The sequence below is a fragment of the Anomaloglossus baeobatrachus genome, chromosome 6 (genome assembly GCF_048569485.1).
Source record: "Anomaloglossus baeobatrachus isolate aAnoBae1 chromosome 6, aAnoBae1.hap1, whole genome shotgun sequence".
Lineage (NCBI taxonomy): Eukaryota > Metazoa > Chordata > Amphibia > Anura > Aromobatidae > Anomaloglossus > Anomaloglossus baeobatrachus.
The window spans coordinates 353,613,295-353,628,879 of record NC_134358.1 but is presented as its reverse complement, the minus strand read 5'-3'; positions in this window follow the sequence as shown (position 1 = coordinate 353,628,879).

The following is a 15,585-nucleotide window of genomic DNA, read 5'->3' as shown; positions in this document are numbered from 1 at the left end:
TTTGTGACATAATTCCAGCCATAGAAAGGGACGCACGTATGCAGGAATATCAGCAGAAGCTGTTACTCAATCTTAGCTCGGCTTTTCCACCAAACAACCGTGCAGGTGCAGGGAGTGAATCTCCCAGTTGTAACTTGACAAACATGGGACGGTCTCTTCATCTACAACAGTCTACCCATACCAGTAGCACCGTATCTGGTGCTGGTAACAGCAATTTTATGGAATCTTTTCATAATTTTTTTAGACCCTCCTTTGCAAGGCCACCAGAGACAACAAGTCTGACACATAGTCAACGGCTGGAGAGGATGATACAGGAGTATCTCCAAATGAAAATCGATGCCATGACTTTGCAAATGGAGCCTTGCTCATTTTGGGCTTCAAATCTTGAAAAATGGCCAGAGCTCTCCAGTTACGCCTTGGATATTTTGTCGTGTCCAGCTGCCAGCGTTGTCTCTGAACGTGTCTTCAGTGCTGCTGGGTGTGTGCTGACAGATAAGCGCACGCGTCTGTCCAGTGACAATGTGGACAGACTAACGTTCATCAAAATGAACAAGTCATGGATCCACAAGGAATTTAGTACCCCTGTGTCATCCTGGGGAGAGTAAATGCTTGTGGATTTGGAATGTGCTTGATGCAAATCAAAACATCCTGTTTGCAACTAGGGCACAAGTGCTGCCACTGAAGGGGTTAGTGTTTGTGTGGCCCAATTTTTGGAAAAAAAGGGAGACTCCGCTTGGAGTAACCCTTGCTTACATTGTTTTTAAAAATGATCCAAGATGAACAGAGCTGGGATCAGGAAAGACTTTGCTACCTACCCCGGTGTCATCCTGGGGGCGGTTAAGTATGGCGTATTTTTGAATGTGCTTGATGCAAATCTACCTGTGAAGTATACAACTAGGGCACAAGTGCTGCCACTGAATGGGTGGGTGTATGTGGGGCCCAATTTTTGGAAAAAAAGGGAGACTCCACTTGGATTGGAGTAACCCTTGCTTACATTGTTTTTAAAAATGATCGAAGATGAACAGAGCTGGGATCAGGAAAGACTTAGCTACCTACCCCGGGGTCATCCTGGGGACGGTTAAGTATGGCGTATTTTTGAATGTGCTTGATGCAAATCTAGCTGTAAAGTGTACAACTGGGGCACAAGTGCTGCCACTGATGGGGTGTGTGTGTGGCCCAATTGTTGGAAAAAAGGGAGAGTTCGCTTGGAGTCACCTTGCGGTGTTTTACATGATTTTAGAAGGGCGTGCCATGCCTATATCTGTGTCTCCTCCTCTTTTTCCTTGTCCAGCTCTTTGGTTTCGCATGAGTATATGTCCTTGTCACTTTCCCATGTGTTTGTGTTGTGTTGTGAGTTGTTTGTCACCTTTTGGACACCTTTGAGGGTGTTTTCTAGGTGTTTTTATGTGTTTGTGATTGCCTGCCATTGTTTCTTATGCGGTTCGAGTTCGGTTCGTCGAACGTTCGACGAACCGAACTCAAACGAGACCTCTGTTCGGCGAACCGAACTCGAGCCGAACCGCGACCGGTTCGCTCATCTCTAGTAGTGATCTGAATTTATTGTGTGGTATCACTAGTAGAGATGAGCGAACCGGTCGCGGTTCGGCTCGAGTTCGGTTCGCCGAACGGGCGTCTCGTTCGAGTTCGGTTCGGCGAACGTTCACAAACACATAAAAACACATTATAAATGTACACATACAGTTAATAAACATTGCCATAACACTTACCGGTCCCCGCGATCCCTTCTGCACTCTGTCTCCTGCCGCTATTCCATCCGATGATCGCTGAATCCTCGCGGTAACCAGCACTGCCAGCAGTGATGCAGGACCTATCGTGAAAAATAGCCATGTGACCAGTCACGTGCCTGTTATCTCATTGGCTACAGACTGGTCACATGACTATGACACGTCATGTAGGACCTGTCATTGCATCTCTGTTACACGGTGCACGTTTGTGTATCGCCGTGTACCGGAGACATGCTCTAGCTCGACTCCCCGCTCTGCTTCCCCGTTCCCTTAAGGTACCGTCACACTAAGCGACGCTCCAGCGATCCCACCAGCAACCTCACCTGGCAGGGATCGCTGGAGCGTCGCTGCACGGGTTGCTGGTGAGCTGTCACACAGGCAGATCTCACCAGCAACCAGTGACCACAGCCCCCAGCCAGCAGCACACGTGTAAGCGATGCAGCGCTTGGTAACTAAGGTAAATATCGGGTAACCAACCTTATATTTACCTTGGTTACCAGCGCACACCGCTTAGCGCTGGCTCCCTGCACTCCTAGTTACAGTACACAGCGGGTTAATTTAACCCGATATGTAGTCTGGCTATGTGTGCAGGGGGCTGGCACTGGCAGCGTGAGAGTGGCGGACGCTGGTAACTATGGTAAACATCGGGTAACCAAGGAAAGGGCTTCTGGGTTACAGGATGTTTACCGCAGTTACCAGTGTCCGCAGAAGCCGGCTCCTGACCGGCTGACACAGCCGGTCAATCACGGAGATCACCATTGCCATAGCAACGCGCTTGGTAGCGGTGACGGGGACGTCCCGCTACCAGCACGCAGCGGCATCGGAATCACGTGATCAGAGCAGCGTTGCTATGGCAACCCGTGCCACCGCTTACAGCCGGGAGCCTGTGGTCACTCTCACAGAGTGATTTCTGCACGGAGCACAGCGGCTTCCCCCATGCAGCTGTGCTGTCTGATGGAGCAGACAGAGCTGCATGTGTTGAAGGGGAAAGAAGACAGAAGAGCAGGATCGTGGAGGGCTGACAGGGGGTAATAAAGATGGAGTCTCTAATGTGTCTGTGTATTTATTTCTATTAAAGTATTTTTTCTCTGTGTGGTGTTTTTTTTTAACCATTTATTGGAGATTCTTAATGGCCGGGTCAAACTTGCCTGACATTAAGAATCTCTGGCTTAATACTGGCTAGTTAAACAAAGCCAGTATTAACTCATGATTACCCAACAAGCCACCCGGCTCCAGGGCTGTTGGAAGAGTTGGATAAAGCGCCAGATGATGGCGCTTCTATGAGAGCACCATTTTCTGGGGCGGCTGCGGACTGCAATTCGCAGCAGAGGGGCCCAGAAACCTCGGGTTAACCTGTGCTGTGGATTCCAATCCCCAGCTGCCTAGTTGTACCCGGCTGGACACAAAAATGGGGCGAAGCCTACGTCGTTTTTTTTTTTTTAATTATTTCATAAAATTCATGAATTAATTAAAAAAAGGGCTTCCCTATACTTTTAGTTCCCAGCCGGGTACAAATAGGCAGCTGGGGGTTGGGGGCAGCCCGTACCTGCCTGCTGTATCTGGCTAGCATACAAAAATATGGCGAAGTGCACGTCATTTTTTTTGGAGTTTTTGGCAAAAAAAATAAAAAAAGCTTCCCTGGATTTTCCATTGCCAGTGAAGGTAACACCAAGCAGTGGGAGCTAGCAGCCAGTAGCTGCTTGGATTACCCTTAGCTAGCAATACAAAAAATGCAGCGGGAGCCCATATATATTTTTTTTTAATTATTTATTTAAATAACTAAAAACAAAAAGGGCTTCCCTGTATTTTGATTGCCTGACATGACAGTGCTGTAAAAATAAATCTTTAAAAAAAATGACGTAGCGCTCCGCGGTATTTTTGATTCTCAGTGCAGATAAAGCAGACAGCTACGGGTTGCCACCCCCATCTGCCTGGCGTTACCTTGGCTGGCAATCAAAATACAGGGAAGCCCATTAATTTTTTTTATTTAAAAAATAGTTAAAAAAAAATGATGTTGGGTCCCCCCATTTTTGATAGCCAGCTAGGGTAAAGCAGACGGCTGTAGCCTGAAAACCACAGCTGGCAGCTTTACCGTGGTTGGGGATCCAATGTGGAGGTCACCCCAGGCTCTTTTTTTATAATTATTTTATAAATAATAATAATTACAAAAAAAAAGTAGGGTCCCCCCCAAATTGGATCACCAGCCAACGTAAAGCGGACAGCTGTGGTCTGGTATTCTCAGGGTGGGAAAGTCCATAGTTATTGGGCCTTGACAGCCTAAAAATAGCAGGCCGCAGGCGCCCCAGAAGTGGCGCATGCACTAGATGCGCCAATCCTGGCGCTTCACCCCAGCTCATCCCGTGCCCTGGTGCAGTGGCAAACGGGGTAATAAATGGGGTTGATACTAGTTGTAAAGTCACCTGACATCAAGCCCAGCAGTTTGTGATGTCATGGCATCTATCAGATACCCGACATCATAAACTGTCAGTACTAACAAAAAAAATCGACAAAAAAATTGTATTTGAAAGAAAACTCCCCAAAACATTCCCTCTTTCACAAATTTATTGTAAGGAAAAAACGGGAACGTATCCCCCATTTTCTAGGAGTGCAGACCCTCCATGTGAGGAGGGTGGGTGCAATGAATCTGCACCCACTCTCCCCGGGTCCACAACAGCAGAGTCCATGTCGTAACGGTTGCTACCAAAGCTGCAATGCCCTGCTCATGAGGTAAGGGCATGCCTAATCAGGAGAACTATTCTACATTTCCAAATATTGGTATTTGCTGATATTATTGCTATTCCACCTACTATATATTGGGGATAGGATCTTGGAGATGGAATACCCCTTTAAGGTCAGTTATCCAGCTGAATGAATACTAAACAACAGAGCTCGCTATTTAGATGTGTTTTCTTGTGGCGTATAAAGGACTCTCATGTTTGGTAGTCATTCAGCAGGGCAACTATAAAATCAAATGCCTCCATTTGGAAATGTAGTATATAGCTCTCCTGATCAGCTATGTTCCTTACCTCATGAGCAGGGCATTGCAGTAATAATAATAATTTATTCATTTAGTGCTATTAATTCCATAGCGCTTTACATACATTGCAAACACTGTCCCCATTGGGCTCCCAATCTAAATTCCCTATCTGTATGTCTTTGGAGTGTGGGAGGAAACCGGAGGAAACCCACGCAAACACTGGGAGAACATACAAACTCCTTGCAGATGGTGTCCTTGGTGGGAATTGAACCCAGGACTTCAGCGCTGCAAGACTGCAGTGCTAACCACTGAGTCACTGTGCCGCCCATTTAGCTTACAGATGCATAACCACCACTCACTGTGTCTGAACATATGAACTTGAGCTGACAGCCGCTCTGTGCATGCGGCAGCGTCTATTGTGAAGGAGAGGGCCGCGGGGGATCAACGCTGCACAGGTACCGTGGAACACCAGTGGGGTTATAGGGGGTGACCTGGCAGGGCCTGGGGAGGAGTTTTCTGTCGCATGTGTCATGGCACATGTGACAGAAATCAGAGGAGTAGGGTGAATGCGGCTGGCGCGCTGCTGTGTGCGCGGCCATCTTGGATTTCTGGGAGGGCATTAGGGGGGTCACTTTGGCGACACCAGGGGACCGGAGGGGACCAGGGATCAGATTTATCATGTTTGTTCATGCCAGATGGGAGATAAATAATTTTTTACCGACACTGTCATTTACTGTAACGTGATCATCTGTGTACGGTGTATACCTGTGATCACGTGAGCGGGGACCGGAAAAACCGTCCTGAATCATGATCTCCAGGGTCTCAGCTACGCCTGAAACCCCGGAGATTTTCTGACGCTGGAAGGCGCTATTCACTTATTTCTGCCTGCTGTTTATAAATGGCAGATCAGAATAAGGCTACATTAACACGACTGATCCATTTTTGCAGTCTGCAAAAAACAGTCCTTTTTTTTGTACGGATGCATCCGTGTGGCATCCATTTCCGTTCCGTAAATGGTCCGTATGTCATCTGTTTGTCATCCGTGTGCCTTCTGTTTTTTTTGCGTACTGCAAAAAAACTGAAGGAGGGAAAATACATAAATTTACCCAGGATCCATAGCTTCAACCTACATGAGGCGGTCATATGTTCACTCCAGTGCCATTTTCTACTGCTTTTCACAGCGTAGAGCGCTCTGGTGATTTTCTTGTGCTTGTACACTTCCTATCAGTCTTTTCTGTCATTATAATGGCAGAAAGACACATAATGTCCCACTCTCCTGCATTTTGTAATTTTGTACCCTTTGGTGCCCTTCATGTGGCACTAAGGGGTGCTTAGCTTTGTATTTAGCCAAAAAAATGAAAAAAAAAAAATGACGTAGGGTTCCCCCTATTTTTGTAGCCAGCTAGGGTAAAGCAGATGGCTGCAGCCTGCAGACCACAGCTGGCAGCTTCACCTTGGCTGGTAATCCAAAACTGAGGCACCCCACGCTGTTATTTTAAATTAAATAAATAATTAAAAAAAAAAAAAAACACGTAGGGGTCCCTCAAAATTGGATCACCAGCCAAGGTAAAGCAGACAGCTGGGATCTGATATTCTCAGATTAGGGAGGTCCATGGTTATTGGACTCTCCCCAGCCTAAAAATAGCACGCCGCAGCCGCCCCAGAAGTGGCGCATCCATTAGATGCGCCAATCCTGGTGCTTCGCCCCAGCTCATCCCGTGCCCTGGTGTGGTGGCAAACGGGGTAATATATGGGGTTAATACCAGATGTGTAATGTCACCTGGCATCAAGCCCTGGGGTTGGTGAGGTCAGGCGTCTATCAGATACCCGACATCACCAACCCAGTCACTAATAAAAAAAATAGACGACAAACACATTTTTATTTGAAAAAACACTCCCCAATACATTCCCTCTTTAACCAATTTATTAGAAAGAAAAACAAATCCAGGTCTGGTGTAATCCAAGCGGTTCCCATGACGATCCATACTGTCCCAGTTAATGAAGAGCAGGATGTTCCCCATTGGCTGGGAAAACAATGCAGTGACCTGAGCTAACATCAATGGGTCAGCCCAGGTCACTGCAGAGGATGACAAATGCTGCTGTCAGCGAGGTACATTACCTGCGCTGATCTCCTGCACTGCTGACAGCACTTGTCACTGAGTTAAATGACCTTCACAGCCAAGTATCACGAGAGGCCCGTGACGTCACCGCTAGTCAGTCTCGGGTCGGAAGCGAGAGAAGGTGATGTGACAAGCGGCGGCCATGGAGGACAGTGACAGCGCTGAGGTCGGGACTTCATCACCGCAGGTAAGCCGAGCGGGACCATGTGTGCAGAGTGCCAGGTGGGCGGAGCCTAGCGGGGTAATGTGTGCAGAGTGCCAGGTGGGCGGAGCCTAGCGGGGTAATGTGTGCAGAGTGCCAGGTGGGCGGAGCCTAGCAGTGCCATGTGTGCAGAGTTCCAGGTGGGCGGAGCCTAGCGGGTAATGTGTGCAGAGTGTCAGGTGGGCGGAGCCTAGCGGGACCATGTGTGCAGAGTGTCAGGTGGACGGAGCCTAGCGGGACCATGTGTGCAGAGTGCCAGGTGGGCGGAGCCTAGCGGGACCATGTGTGCAGAGTGTCAGGTGGGCGGAGCCTAGCGGGACCATGTGTGCAGAGTGTCAGGTGGGTGGAGCCTAGCGGGACCATGTGTGCAGAGTGCCAGGTGGGCGGAGCCTAGCGGGGTAATGTGTGCAGAGTGCCAGGTGGGCGGAGCCTAGCGGTGTAATGTGTGCAGAGTGTCAGGTGGGCGGAGCCTAGCGGGACCATGTGTGCAGAGTGTCAGGTGGGCGGAGCCTAGCGGGACCATGTGTGCAGAGTGTCAGGTGGGCGGAGCCTAGAGGGGTAATGTGTGCAGAGTGCCAGGTGGGCGGAGCCTAGCAGTGCCATGTGTGCAGAGTGCCAGGTGGGCGGAGCCTAGCGGGGTAATGTGTGCAGAGTGTCAGGTGGGCGGAGCCTAGTGGGACAATGTGTGCAGAGTGTCAGGTGGGCGGAGCCTAGCGGGACCATGTGTGCAGAGTGCCAGGTGGGCAGAGCCATGTGTGCTGGCGGCGGACTGCGAAGTGGGTGGAGCCTAGCGGGGTCATGTGGCGCTGAGGACGTCAGTGTCATGGACTGCATGGCTGGGGACAGCTGAGTGTGAGTTTGTGTGTGTGTATGTGTGTGTACATGCCGCGTGCAGGAGGGGGCGGAGCGAGCTGAGCGGGGAAGTGTCGGCTTCCTGCACACGTAACTAGGATAAATATCGGGTTACTAACCAAAGCGCTTTGCATGGATACCCGATGTTTATCTTGGTTACCAGCTTCTGGCAGGCTGCCAGCAATGGCTCCTGCACACTGTAGCTGTAAAAAGCCCTGCTTTTTGCTGCTAGAACCGTTCTCGAACGTAACTAGAACTATCAAACTTTAGCAAAAAGCTCGAGTTCTAGTTCGATCTAGAACACCCCCCAAAATCACTCGAACTGCGAACTGGAGAACCTCGAACCGCGAACCGCGCTCAACTCTAATCACTAGGTATGTAAATGTGGTGTGAGATCAGTGGCCCAAAGATATTTAACCCCTCAAAAACCCCAGTTACATATTCAAATCTGTGAAAACTGGCCATTTGCCCACTTTGATGCCAGTTCTGATGCCCAGAATGTGACGGGGTATGCAACAGAGTAGTAAGGGACACCAAACCGATGAGCAATCCAAGAAGATTTAATGAGGCAGGGAGCATAAAACATCCAATAATAAAATGGTTCTTTAGAATCCACACAAAGGAAATAGGTCCGGGGGCGCCACCCGGCAATCCGACGCCAAGGAGAATGCAAAAGTCCTCAATGTCCAATCGTCCATGTATGAGCAACAGGAGCTGGCCTCAGCACAGGTCCTCGCTCTTCACCCAACAAAGCATAACTAAAACTAAAAACGTGGCTGAATCTCCCACCTCTCCTTAGATCCACCCCCTTAACATTTCTACTTGTAGCTCATAGTTAGAAAGATGTTCCTAGACAGTCTCCAGAGATTGTGTACTAGGGAAGCCCCCTGCAGAGGAGAACAATATATATGCAAACCCTACCAAATCAAGGACAATAGCTACTGCTGAAGCCAGATTGCAATATGATACAGGCTGGGGGGATATAATGTTACAACCAAGGAGAGACAGACTATTAAAACATGAGCATAGGCGGAGGAGGGACGCGCTGTTACAATCCCTTCCCCTCTCAATTTGTGTACGACTAGTGACCTCAACAGGTCGCTTGTCAAGTACACGTAAACATGGCGGACCTGACTCAGGGCTCCTCTTGCTTGGACAATCCGTCTGCATTTTGCTGTTGGCTGCCCCTTCTATATTGTATTGTAAAGTTATAGGGTTGAAGAGCCAGGCTCCATGGTAGTAAGTGTCCATTGTCCCCAGAGACTCTGTTCAGCCAGGTGAGGGGTTTGTGATCAGTAACCACAGTGAATTCTCGTCCATACAGATACGGCCTTAGTTTCCTAAGGGCCCATACTACAGCCAGACATTCCTTCTCAACAGTTGCATAGGCCACTTCTCGGTCTAGCTGCTTCCTGCTGAGGTAGGCAATGGGGTGCTCCTCCCCGGCTGCCTTCACCTGGCTGAGTACAGCTCCCAGTCCATAAGCGGAGGCATCCGTCTGCACAATAAATCTCCGCTTGTAGTCTGGAGCAGCCAGAACAGGGTCACAGACCAAGGCGTCTTTCAGCCGGTTAAAAGCCTCATCACAGGCTGGAGTCCAGATCACCAGCCGGGGCATCGTCTTCTTCGTGAGGTCTGTAAGGGGCTTGGCCACAGAGCTGAAATGAGAAACAAATTTTCGGTAATAACTGGCAGTTCCCAAAAAAGCCATAACTTGTTTCTTGGTTTGGGGTACAGGCCAGTCTCTAATAGCCTGGATTTTGGCAGGTTCAGGACGTAACTTCCCTCCTCCTACTCGATGCCCTAGGTATTGGACTTCACCCATTCCCAATTGGCATTTATCAGGTCGAATAGTTAGGCCTGCTGTGAGAATCCGGTCAAGAACAGCAGCTACTTGATTCAGATGTTCCTCCCATGTGTGGCTGAATATGGCGATATCATCCAGGTAGGCACAAGTGAAGTCGCCACATCCCCGGAGGATCTGGTCCACCATTCTCTGAAAGGTTGCAGGGGTGTTTTTCATTCCGAAAGGCAGTTTAGAAATTCATACAGACCAAAGGGGGTTGTATAAGCCGACCTTTCTCTACCTTCCTCCGTCAGGGGAATTTGCCAGTATCCCTTACTGAGATCCAAGGTGGTGACGTATCGTGCCCCAGCTAACCGGTCTAGAAGTTCATCAATGCGGGGCATTGGGTAAGCATCACTGATGGTATGGTCATTTAGCCGTCTGTAGTCCACACAAAATCGAGTACTCCCATCTTTCTTGGGTACTAACACAACAGGAGAGGCCCAAGGACTATGGGAGGCCTGAATCACCCCCAGCTGTAACATCTCCTCCAGCTCATGCTGCATGGTGTTTCTAACTGATTCTGGTACCCGGTAGGGAGCCTGTTGTATGGGACGGAAGCCCTGAGTGTCCACATGATGTTGGATTACTGTGGTTTGACCTGGTCGGGATGAGAAAGCAGCCTGTCTCTGATGGAGCACTCCCAGCATTTGTTTTTTCTGTAAGGAATCTAAGTGATCTCTCACAGGAACCTGTTCCACAGTGGATGGGGCTCTGGCTGCTTCAACAAGATCAGGTAATGGGTCCTCATCCTCCTGACCATCTTCTGAAGCCAGCCGACATCTTGCTATCATAGGTAATGTCCGGTCATGGTATTCCTTAATCATATTCACATGGACAGTCCTTTGTCTTAGACCCTGATCATCTAGAGCAAGAAGGTAATTAATGTAGTTTAGTTTTCTGAGAACCCGTAAGGGACCCTCCCATGTTGTCTGGAGTTTATTTTGCCGATGGGGAACAATCATTAAGACTTGTTGTCCCTCTACAAATTCTCGATAGCGTGCTTTGTGGTCATACCATGTCTTCTGTCTGGTTTGAGCCATCCGCACATGATTCTGAGCCAAACTAGCAAGTTGAGCCAGGGTTTCCCGAAGCTTGAGGACATATGGAACAACAGTTGTTCCTGTATCTTCAACTTGCCCCTCCCAATATTCCTTTAGCAGAGTTAAGGGTCCTCTGACCTTTCTTCCATAGAGTAGTTCAAAGGGGGAAAACCCAGTGGACTCCTGGGGAACTTCCCGATAGGGGAACAGGAGATGGGGTAGGTACTTCTCCCAGTCGGAATCCCAGTCAGTGAAGGCCCTTAGCATATTTTTCAGTGTTTGATTAAACCGTTCACAAAGTCCATTGGTTTGAGGATGGTATGCTGTAGTTCGAATTGCTCGTACTCCACAGGTGCGCCACAGACACTGCACCAACTCTGACATGAACTGGGAGCCTTGGTCCGATAAGATCTCACTTGGGAATCCTTCTCGGGTGAAAATGGTAACAAGGGCCTCGGCCACCTTGGCTGCAGAAATACTTGACAAGGCCAAAGCTTCTGGATATCGGGTGGCGTAGTCCACAACAGTGAGAATGTACTGCTTTCCAGATTTACTTGGTTTAGCCAGAGGTCCAATGATAGACAGCTACTCTTTGAAAGGGTTCTTCTATTATAGGGAGTGGTTGCAAGGGTGCCTTTGGGTGATCTCCAGGTCGCCCTCTACGCTGACATATGTCGCAGGTTCGGCAGAAATGCGCCACTGCTTGAGAAATTCCAGGCCAATAGAAAGTTTGAGTCAATCGTCTCTCGGTGCGGGTTTTCCTTTGATGGCCAGCAGTAGGAATGTCATGAGCATAAAAGGGAAACTCTGTATTTCTGAGGAACAATCAGCTGTTTGCTATAAGTCCAGGGCTTATCTAAGGAGTCAGCATTGGTAACCCGATATAAAAGTCCATTTTCTCTGATAATTTTTTCCCCATTTTCTCCTAACTTCCCTACTTCAGCCCGAGCTCTAAAGTTAGCCAGAGTGGGGTCAGTCTCTACCTCTTGTCTAAACTGAACTTTATTCCAACTGACATTCATATGAGACCCACAAGAAGAATCACTCATCGGCTGTGATGGTAGTTCGGGTGGCATCATTTCCATTGATGGGTTGAACACGTCTACATCTGATGCTCTCTTGGCTTGACTTCTGGTTATCACACCGACAAAGTGGCATTGAAGATTCCCAACATCATTCCCTAGAAGAATGTCTGCAGGAAGGCCCCTCATCACACCAATCATGCATTGTTTTGCCCCAAAGCCATAATCCAGGGTTACACTCGCTCTTGGAATGTATCTTTGAGTACCTCCAGCCAATTCAATGGCAATTCCTGGTCCCTTTTGCATTGCTTCTGGTTGAATTACTCGGGGATCCGCTATGGTGAGAAAAGCCCCAGTGTCGCGAAAGCCAACAACTTTTTGTCCATCCAGCACGACCTCCTGTAGATGTTTATGCTGAAGATCAGAAGGGGCGGCTGTGGCTCTCACCCTATAGACTCCTGGTAGGGAAGTCAACATATCAGAATCACTTGGCAAATCATCAGGGAATGAATCCAGCTCTTCTGCTGTTGAGGATGTCTGTAGATAATGGACAGGCAAAGGGAGTCTGTAACTGTTTTGCCTCCGAACACCTGGACAGTGAGCTTGCTGATGACCAGGCTGCCCACATCCATAACATCTGCGTTCTGTGATTCTTTCTCCACGTCGTACTCCCAAAGAGGAGGCAGGACTAATAGGAGGCACATTCACACGGGGTCCGCCATGTGTTGGTAGTCTATTGGGACGGTGAACATTGGAGGTCAAAGGACAAGGGACCATTGGTGTTGGGGGGCTGGTAGTTTTTTTCTCACTGACTAGTAGCCTTTTCCATTGAGGCTTGATGGTGAGAAGCTCATCAGCTAGAGCAGCAGCTTGTTCCACTGTCTCTGGTCTCCTCTCACGCACCCATTCCCGGATCTCAGTAGGGCACCTGGCATAGAACTGTTCTTTCAGGATGACCTGGAGGAAGGTCTCCCAAGTTAAGGCCCCCTCTCCCTCCAGCCAGCGATGGCATACTTGTTTCAGTCTGTGGGCATATATCTTGAAAGACACTTCTCCATCACAGGCTAACGTACGGAACTGAGTCCTATAAGTATCTGGGGTCACGGCATAATGTTCTAGAATTGTCTGTTTTATCTCACCATACTCACAATTCCACTCAGGGTCCATAGCTCTATAGGCGTTGACAGCTCCACCCTCCAAGAGGCCCACCAGGTGTGTGACTCGCTCTCTTTCTGGGACTTCCATTAATCGGCACTGATGCTCAAAGTCCTGGAAGAAGCCCTCAATGTCGCCTGCAGCTTCATTAAATGGCTTAAAGTCCTTGCGGGACACTCTGGAGAACTCCCTCATAGTGTGTGCTGTGGATACAGTTTGTTTGGAGCCTCTAGCTGTTTCCACAGCAAACCTCCTCTCCAGCAATGCCCTCTCTTGAGCTCTGCGAATGGCATCCATCTTATATTCAATGGTGACCTCATCTCCAAGCAGTGCCATATCCTCCTCATACCACACAACCTATTGACTTTTTTGGGTATTTACCTCCAGCTCCCGTCTTTGCTCCCCTTGCTGTGGAAATTGTTCCTCGGTGCCATCTTGCAAGCAAGCGTTTTCCAAAGCCTCAATTAGTTGCTCCTTAGAGCAGTCATGGCGAACCTTTTACAGGCCGAGGGCCCAAACTGTAGCCCTAAACCCATTTTTTTTTCCGAAGTGCCAACCAATCCTATTATGTAAATAGTTGATTTTAACCTTACCTTTGCAGTCTTCTCTTCAGCAGGGGGCATCACGCTCATGCATGCTTACCACACATTGAAGCTGAGCCCCTGCCCTTTCCAGACATAGCAGTTGGATTGATCTCTCTGGAAAAAAATTGCAGCATATTAGACAGAGATTTTACCCTGTAATCCACATCTACATTGCAAATATGGTTACTTTTCAACATCCACACTGCCATAATCATAATGATAAATGCTAAAATGCATGTGGTTAACCTAATGTGTGGTATATAAGGACCATAGAAAAATCGCCCAACAGAACCCAAAAACCAAAGAAATGCGATCAGACTTCCTATGTGAATAAAGTATTTATTGATGCATAGTGAAAAGTACAATGACAGACATACAAAGAAGGGTGCAAAATCCGGTGCGGACCACAAGGATATAATTAATGGCAATCAATGTATGGATCTCATCCAAAAATGGAAATTATGAGCAATAACCATGCCACTATATATGAAGCAATATCCTCATGTTGGAATGAGATACATATGAGCCCAACACGGGAGACAGCAATTAGTTACATATTAAAGCATGTGTATATAATAATATTGCTTACCAATGGTTGTCTCACCGCACACATAGGACGGCACCCCACCCGACGGACGTGCGTTTCGGCGGATGCCTACGTCAGGGGTGGTGTCATGCCAGGAAGTGTGCAGGTATAAAAAGAGCCCGGGACCAATCAGCCGATGGTAATCCTATCGATGCATGAGCGTCCATAGCAACGGCCCACCACATCCGCCGCCGCGTCAAGAGCCAAGCGACGCCCACCAGGTTACGCGGACATCACATGACTGGGCGGGCGGCACCGCCCATGGAGATACGGCCGAGGGATGCGTGGAATACATCACCTGACGCGCATGCGTACAGTTACCAATGCGACACTTATTAATTCAAACATCAACTCCGAATAGATGTACATGTAGGTGATACAGGGCCCAAAAGAATAGGATCATAGGTACATTAATGTGAGCATAAGATCGTATATATAGACTAAGTATTGTCATGCTTCACCATGCAACCTAGACTAAGGTTAATATATTATAATGTATACATTCATGGTCAAAGGTGAACCATATAATCATCCCACAAATGGTAATAACATGTAACATATAAATAAGGGCAGTATCATTATATCAATAAAGCATGAGTGACAATATAAAAGATAATAATTCATAATTGGTAACAGTTGCTTGTATGATTCAATGGAGCTGATATACAGTTAGGTCCAGAAATATTTGGACAGTGACACAAGTTTTGTTATTTTAGCTGTTTACAAAGACATGTTCAGAAATACAATTATATATATAATATGGGCTGAAAGTGCACACTCCCAGCTGCAATATGAGAGTTTTCACATCCAAATCGGAGAAAGGGTTTAGGAATCATAGCTCTGTAATGCATAGCCTCCTCTTTTTAAAGGGACCAAAAGTAATTGGACAAGGGACTCTAAGGGCTGCAATTAACTCTGAAGGCGTCTCCCTCATTAACCTGTAATCAATGAAGTAGTTAAAAGGTCTGGGGTTGATTACAGGTGTGTGGTTTTGCATTTGGAAGCTGTTGCTGTCACCAGACAACATGCGGTCTAAGGAACTCTTAATTGAGGTGAAGTAGAACATCCTGAGGCTGAAAAAAAAGAAAAAATCCATCAGAGAGATAGCAGACATGCTTGGAGTAGCAAAATCAACAGTCGTGTACATTCTGAGAAAAAAGGAATTGACTGGTGAGCTTGGGAACTCAAAAAGGCCTGGGCGTCCACGGATGACAACAGTGGTGGATGATCGCCGCATACTTTCTTTGGTGAAGAAGAACCCGTTCACAACATCAACTGAAGTCCAGAACACTCTCAGTGAAGTAGGTGTATCTGTCTCTAACTCAACAGTAAAGAGAAGACTCCATGAAAGTAAATACAAAGGGTTCACATCTAGATGCAAACCATTCACCAATTCCAAAAATAGACAGGCCAGAGTTAAATTTGCTGAAAAACACCTCATGAAGCCAGCTCA